The sequence below is a fragment of the Rhodamnia argentea genome, chromosome 9 (genome assembly GCF_020921035.1).
Source record: "Rhodamnia argentea isolate NSW1041297 chromosome 9, ASM2092103v1, whole genome shotgun sequence".
Lineage (NCBI taxonomy): Eukaryota > Viridiplantae > Streptophyta > Magnoliopsida > Myrtales > Myrtaceae > Rhodamnia > Rhodamnia argentea.
In genome coordinates this window covers 15,565,143-15,572,516 of record NC_063158.1, presented here as the reverse complement: position 1 = coordinate 15,572,516, position 7,374 = coordinate 15,565,143, and the positions used below count along the sequence as shown (strand labels likewise).

The following is a 7,374-nucleotide window of genomic DNA, read 5'->3' as shown; positions in this document are numbered from 1 at the left end:
AGCAAAACGAGTGACTGTACTGTTGAAGAATCGGTGACGACGGGACAGGGTTTTAGCCATGCGACGCCGTTTGCTTCCAGATGTCGGGAGAACTCATTTCAATGAGAATATCTTCATAAATTTAATCTTTTTCTTTTTTGGACGGAATCTTCATAAATATAATCTACGACGGTAAGTTTGTTTGAAACGTCATGAAAAAAGGAAAATTATTTTTCTTAAAAACAGTTTTTTTATTTGGTAGTATGCGATCAAAAAAATATTTCCTGGTATTTGAATTTCATTTGATGAATAATTTCAATCTCATGCTTCAATGCAAAAAAAAAAAAATCAAATTTTAAATTTCTTTTGTATATTTTGTTATTTTTATTGGAAGAAGAAAAACAAAAAATATTAAAAATTTGAGATAAGTAATTTTGAAAGGTATTTTTATCTTGTTAGATTTAGTTAATTTTATGCATGAATTTTTTGTTGATCGGAAAGTATTTTCTTTTGCCTAAGCCTATGTCGATTAACCAAACGGGAGAAAGTTTGGAAAATCAATTTTCGAAATATAGTTCCATTCAAACAAATGCACCTTAAGAGTGATTAGCTTTAGTATATATAGGTTACAGGTCAAGAACCCAAAACTTCTTGTTAAGGCCAATTTTCAAATTTTGGAATTGAGAATCGAATGAGCCAACCTAGAACCGGCCGGCAATTGAATCGGCCAGTTCCAAGCTGGTTTAGGGTCGATTGACAAAAGTGGCAAGAAAAATATTAAGTAATAAATTTAGGATCACTTTGTTTGACGTAAAACAAACTTCAACTAAAGCAATATTGAAAAGCAAATTCATGTCATATTATTATGCTAAAAGTTCTGCCCATGAAATCAAAAAACCAGTTGAACAAACACCAGCCTCTCGAGCTCAAAGTAAAGCAATAATGGAGTGAGCCTCGAAGCTTCTAGAGACCTTTCTTGAGTACTCTAGAACTTTTTTGAGGGCAATATAGGTAATGTATACAAGGGCATTCTAGAAGATTCGTTGTGTAAAACGAAAAATATACTTATATTCTAAACATTTCTCATCAATCTCAACCGTTAAATGGATCAATGGTTGTAATCATAGTGGCTTCGTATAAATAGGGGTCTTATCTCTTATTTGTACTCATTCAGAAATACCATGATAAATTTAGACCGACTTTAGAAGAAATTCAAAACGAACCTACTAATATGACGGACCGTCATTTACTATAAATGAAAGGTGCCATAACGAGCACAAGTTCCCATTTGTGAGGATTAGGTGGGAAAGTTATAAAGATTTTGAAGTTCATAACTAAAGCAATTTTTTTTGTCAGATACAACTAAAGCAATATTGAAAAGCAATTTCATGCCATATTGTTATTCTAAAAGTTCTGCCCATGAAATTAGAAAACCAGATGAACAAACACCAGCCTCTCAAGCTCAAAGTAAAGCAGTAAAATCAACAACCGGGAGAACGAAGCAAGAGTGTAGAGCAATCTGTCATGGCTACTCCTAGCGCAGAAACTGTTTTGCCCTCTAGTTAACACCCTCCTCGTCTTCCAGAGTTTCATGCAAGTGTATTGGGTTCTTGGCATGCTGTAATAGCATATGATGCTTGTGTATGCCTTTCCCTCAATGCATGGGTAGGGGCTGCACGGAGGCTCCTATGTTTGTGGAAAATGACTGCCTGCTGCTAAGTGATGCATTGGACTTGTAGAAGTTCTCCAGCAATCAGAGGAGGGACTCTTGTCGAAGTGATCAACTGAGCTTGCAAGTGAGAAAGATGCGCCAAGACCCTAGAAAATTATTCGCAAGATGAAGGTTCAAGTAAGGAAAGTTAAAATGGTCCTGAATTCCTATCGGATGCCATTGCTAAAAATGGAATTTCTATGACATAACTTCTCCAACATCCAGTCAACCCTGTCCTCTAAATGGCAAGCTCTTGGAAATGTCAAGACAATGCCCAAAATTGCAATAAAGGGTTCCTTCTTACTCCAGAGCTTAGCATAGGTGAATGTCTTTTATAATAAATATGGTTAGATATGTCTGTTATCCTTAAATATTACAAACATCATCAACTATTTCTTAAACTCATGACTATTTCATTACATAAACACGTCATGTCAAGAGATGGATTATCATTTGAAGCACTCACCCCCTCATGTATAGCATCACGGTCAACTGAATATCCATACTCGAGTTATATATCTTACTGCCTCCGTCAATTGCTTCACTTCTGCCTCTGTGAGCTTCGATCAACGCTGAGCAAATCCTGTCTTCAGCTCCTCATAGGTGATTATTCCACTCTTGTCCATGTCCATATTTGCGAATATTGCTTTCATCCCTTAAATATCTGCTTTAGATATGATTTTCAGCAATTAGCTATTTTCAGTTTGCAATAGCAAAGTCATTAGTATGAAATGATTACCTAATCAATCTCTGTACTAAATTAAGACTTGGAAATAGCATTTTGAACTAAACATATTGTCAATCAATTAGCTAAGGAAAACAATTTGAATTGGGAGACATGGTAAACACTCCCATCCAAAAACAATCTCTTCAGTTACACTTGTATACTCTTTCACCAAATACAAATACGGAAAATAAGAAACAAGATGCACTCTAATAATGTAGGGACTAACCTTCAGTGCGAGTTTCTTCAACTTGTTCATTGCTATGAACTGCTTCATTCTTGAGAGGACAACATTGTCTATTGGCTTGTCTGATGCATCTCCACCTTCCTTAATCCAATGATGCTCTAAATGAGACAAAAATACCAGGGGGCTGATCAGAAGAGAATACAAGCTTCCAATGTACTAGCAAGTTCGACAATTGGACTATATCTAGAGAAGGGAAATTTTTCACGAAGAAGGGCAGAAAATGCCCTCATTTTCTCAAATAAGGGCATAAAGTGGATATTATTTCAAATAAGGGCACAAAGTGAACATTATTTCAAATAAGGGTTTGATTGGCCATATCGGTCTCAACAAGGGCCTAGACTCACCAGCTAGTTTGGGGCATTTTCGTTATGTACTTTTTTATATTTTTTTTTATTTGTTCCTTTTTCTATTTCTTTAAAAGTAAAAGAAAAAGAGATACATGCGGGAGGCTCCACCTAGGTTTCCGGCGACCCCGCTGGCCAATGATGCCATCCCGCCAGTTCTTTTTTGTTTTAACTTTTCATATTTTTATTTTTTAATTTGATGTACCTAAGAATTATGTTCAAATTGTATTTTGACTAAACCGCCCTTGACCGGCCGGAATATTTGGTAGGCCATCTAGGTTAAGCCCTTTATTTGAAACTTTCATGCCACTTTAGATCCTTATTTGAAACAAGATCCACTTTGGATCCTCGCTTCGAGATCTTATTTGGAATTTTTCCCTAGAGAAATAACATGCTAGAAGAGGACTATTGTTTAGTAGAAGTAGAAATAATCTCACTAGTCATAAAGCCAAGCGTAGATACTAGAGCTAGCATTTCTCATACTTCACATATTCCGAAATAATCATATCCCTGATAGAGTAACATGAATGCTTCCAAGTCAAAAGGATTCCTACAAAAATGACCGACGTCAAACATTTCTAAGAGCATGCATCTTGTAAGGCAGAAGTAACATCACCTAGAACCTGTGCAGAATTAATCCTTTTCTTGGGGGTCCTTCATTAACATTTTCAAAAGAACAAGTGAGCTACTTAAGATAGGCCCAAGCTATCCATAAGAAAGCTCTAAACTGGCAAACCTACATCAACTTGGCAGAGCACGAACCCTAAATTGAAGTGTTTGTAGTCACATAGGGTCATCCAGAAATTGAAGTGACGCCAAATCAAGATGAACCAGTAAGGCATGAATCAAAGTGGAATCGTAAAAACATTCATGCTCAACAAGAAGTTATCCGGATATCGTAAAAACCAGCATATCAAAAAGTCCAGAAATCGTCAGGCCATCAGGGAAAAGAGGCGAAGTGGTGAGCGGTGTCGAGAGCAAAGAGTCGAAGAGAGATAAGTCAGGCCAGAGCGAAGGGAAGGATAGAGCGGAAGAGAGAGGAGAGTTTTTAAGGGTTTTTTTAAAGGGGTAAAAATGGAAGTACATATGATAAATGATGGCAAAATGGGAAGTCTTGACATTTTCATTGAACCACGGCTCAGCATTCAAAAAAATGCAACTTCTCAAAGCACCTCCAACTCTATATTCGGCTAAAGTCCTTTTTGGAGAGCATTGGAGATGCAATTACATCTTTCCATAGTGAGTGAAAAAACCGTCAACGCTATTTGTATTTGGGCAAGGGACTTTAGAGCTCTAAAGCCCATTCCATATGTTGAACCAAATGGGGCTCTACTAGGGCGACAGTAAAGATCTGGGCCGTTGAAAGCTTTACACAAACGAAAGGTGTAGGCGTTTGGTTGGGCACTTCAAGACTTAAGGACACTTGCTATTCTCAAAGAAGTTGGCTTATTTATCCTCTTTCCTCATATGGCAACAAGCAAGGAACTGTGTTTGTTGTTGAGCCTTTTGTTGATCATATGATGAAAAAGAATAAACATTTCTCTCTGAAACTATTCTGCTAGATGAGACATGTCACGGTAGGAAGCTCACTGCAGAAAAATATCGGGTGGAACTCATTCAAAAGAATTCTAGTAGGTAGATGGGAGAGCTCCATACAATGCTAGATCCGGTGAACTTTCTATTGTTTGAATTTTGCATGAATGGTCAATAATGTCTCTTGAACTTTCTTGGGGAAATGCCTTTCTTTGTTATAAGCACGAATAAAGATAAAATTGTTCTTGACATTCTCTTAACTTTTTCCTTTTTTGTTTTTGAATTTGGAGAAATATTGTGTACCCAGGCTGTGCCAAGTCAGGAATGCCCACGTCTACTCATTGTGCATGTGGCATAGCAAACCCGTCTGTCAAAGGAAATTCGAACTCTTCTTGCTCTCTCTCTCTCTCTCTCTCTCTCTCTCTCTCTCTCTCTCTCTCTCTCTCTCTCTCTCTCTCTCTCTCTCTCATGTCTTCTCAAGCGAACGCGCTCTTTTCACTTTTCACACTCCGCCCTCTCCTCCTCCTTACTTGCGACCGAGCTCTGCTCTCTCCTATCCGACGAAACACACCACCACTTCCGCCTTGTTCGTTGCCTCCCCCGTCACCAAATCGCCGCTCATCTCTCTTTCTCCTTCTTCATCCCTCTCGACTCGCAACCGAGAAGCCCTATCTCTGCTCTCCCTCCCCTGTCTCACGTCTCCCTCCTAAATCAACTTATGACCTAGCAAAGAGAGCTCTCGACCGACGAACTCTGCAACAGCCGTTGCTAAATCTTAATCGACAAATATCTCATTAGTTTAAATATTTAAGTGAATGTTGGGTCCAACAAGATAGCTTAATAATCTCATACTTGGGTTCCCTCTTGGCTATTGAACTATGCATTAGTGTTGGGTAAATATGTGACATAACTTTTCAACTGTGAGGCAAGTGAGCATATGAGACTTGACTAATAGAATTAAACACCCACTAAAGCGAAGATTGTTCTCACCAATAAATGACATGCTTAGGAGCCGAGATATCACCCCTGCAAGAGCGCTGAACAAAACAAAAAGTCATAGATTGTCCGATTATCCATAAAAACCGTACAATGGTGCTCCTATATTTAAATTACTTGATCTTCCAATAAAAGCAAAGTACCCCATTTGTAGATGATGGCAGAGGAACAACATTAGAGAGGAAAACATCAAAATGCAACCCACTTCATCTTCATCAATCATGCATGATGCAAGCAGTTAAGATTTTCATGCCATAATCAGTGAATTTTCCCATCAACTTGATAAATTGAAAAAATCACAAAAAGGGGTAAGTTTTCTATGATCCGAACATTGGGAAAAGGAAAATGCTTCCCCGATAGTCCGACAAGATTTTCGGTTGTTTCTGACCATAGATCTACGCATCGTCACGTCGTGTTTTGCTAAAAACACTCACTAATTAGAACATCATGGACTTAGAAATAATGACAGATCTGTCGGACTGTCAAGTTAGAGGTTTCTTTAGAAAAATTACCAAAAAAGTCCTAAACATATTATAATTATGCCTATTCAATTCTAAACTTTTTTTTCGATACAATCCTAAACCTTTTGTAATTGTGCCAATTCAATTGTTCGGCCAATTTTGCCCGGCGGGCACTAATGTGGACGTTGACCGACAACGGCCGTTTGGTGACATAATATTTGATATTTTTTAAATTTTTTTGAATTTTTTTATTTTCTATTTCATTTTTTTCCTTTTTTTTCTTTCCACTTCTTCTTCCTCTAGCCAAAGGTGATGGCAAGGCTCGCCCTCGCCAGTGGCCGATGGACATGAGCTTCGCTTGAGGCTAGCATTGCCTCCGGCCGATTCTTGACCAAAGAAAAAAGAAAGAAAGAAAAAGAAATGAAAAAGAAAATAATTTTTTTAAAAAAATATATGTTGTAAAATATTATGTGATCAGACGGCCAACAAAATTGATTGAATGGACTTAATTAACACAATTGTAAAAGATTTATATGATTGAATCGGTAAAAAAAAATTAGTATTAAATTGACACAATTACAGTAAATTTATGACTTTTTTGGTAATTTTTCCTACGAACAGCCACAAAGGTGGAAAAAAAAAATCACAACCGCGTAGAGTAAAAGCTAAACAAAAGATGCAGATATTTGGCACAATTCATTGTAGGCTGAAAATCAGGAATCACTGTGCCACAACCCCAATCTCCACCTGCTTCTGCTTTCAAGCCAAGGACGAGGTTGATAGAGAAGACGACGAGACATGGCATTTAGAAAGGGCATAACAATCTTGTACCGGATAGTCTCGTAATAGTGAGGAATGGTCTAGTCAGTGATGTAAAAGCAGAGATTTCAACGAAGCGGGATTATTGCTTGGGGCAATGACGCAACTAGTGAGGTACTAACTGATGCACGACTATTGCTAGTTGAAAACTATTTCCAGTCCCCTGGCCTGGGTTTTGAGAATTTCTGGGAGGACTCCCTCCTCGGTAAAGCTCTACTAATCTTCCCATGGGTTTACAGTTGTTGAATTTCAGACTTCTTGCAGTATGAGTTGGTAAATGTGTGAGTTGTAGTTTTGGCAGAGGATGTTCTGATCGATCAGAGTTGTAATTCTGGGACCTTGGTTTGTCGGGCGAAGGCACAGACGATTAGCACGCATCTTCGCGGACAATCACCAACTGGAACAAAACGTCAAATGTGGGATTGCTATCTTCATTTTTTGTCCAATAACATTCATACGGCTGAACGATGTGCAATTCTCTCCCGGGGACATTGCATTTGATAGGAACATCAAATAATCTAAAATGCTCGAACGGCTTGGAAAATGGAAGTTATGCAGAT

At 38.0% G+C, this 7,374-nt stretch overlaps 1 non-coding gene across 1 annotated transcript; it reads left to right on the top strand.

The window, feature by feature from the left end:
* Nucleotides 1-6,893: 6,893 nt before the first annotated feature.
* On the top strand, nt 6,894-7,018 carry LOC115756043. Its single transcript, XR_004017199.1, has one exon. It is a non-coding gene; the product is annotated as a U4 spliceosomal RNA (small nuclear RNA).
* The last annotated feature ends 356 nt before the right edge of the window (nt 7,019-7,374 follow it).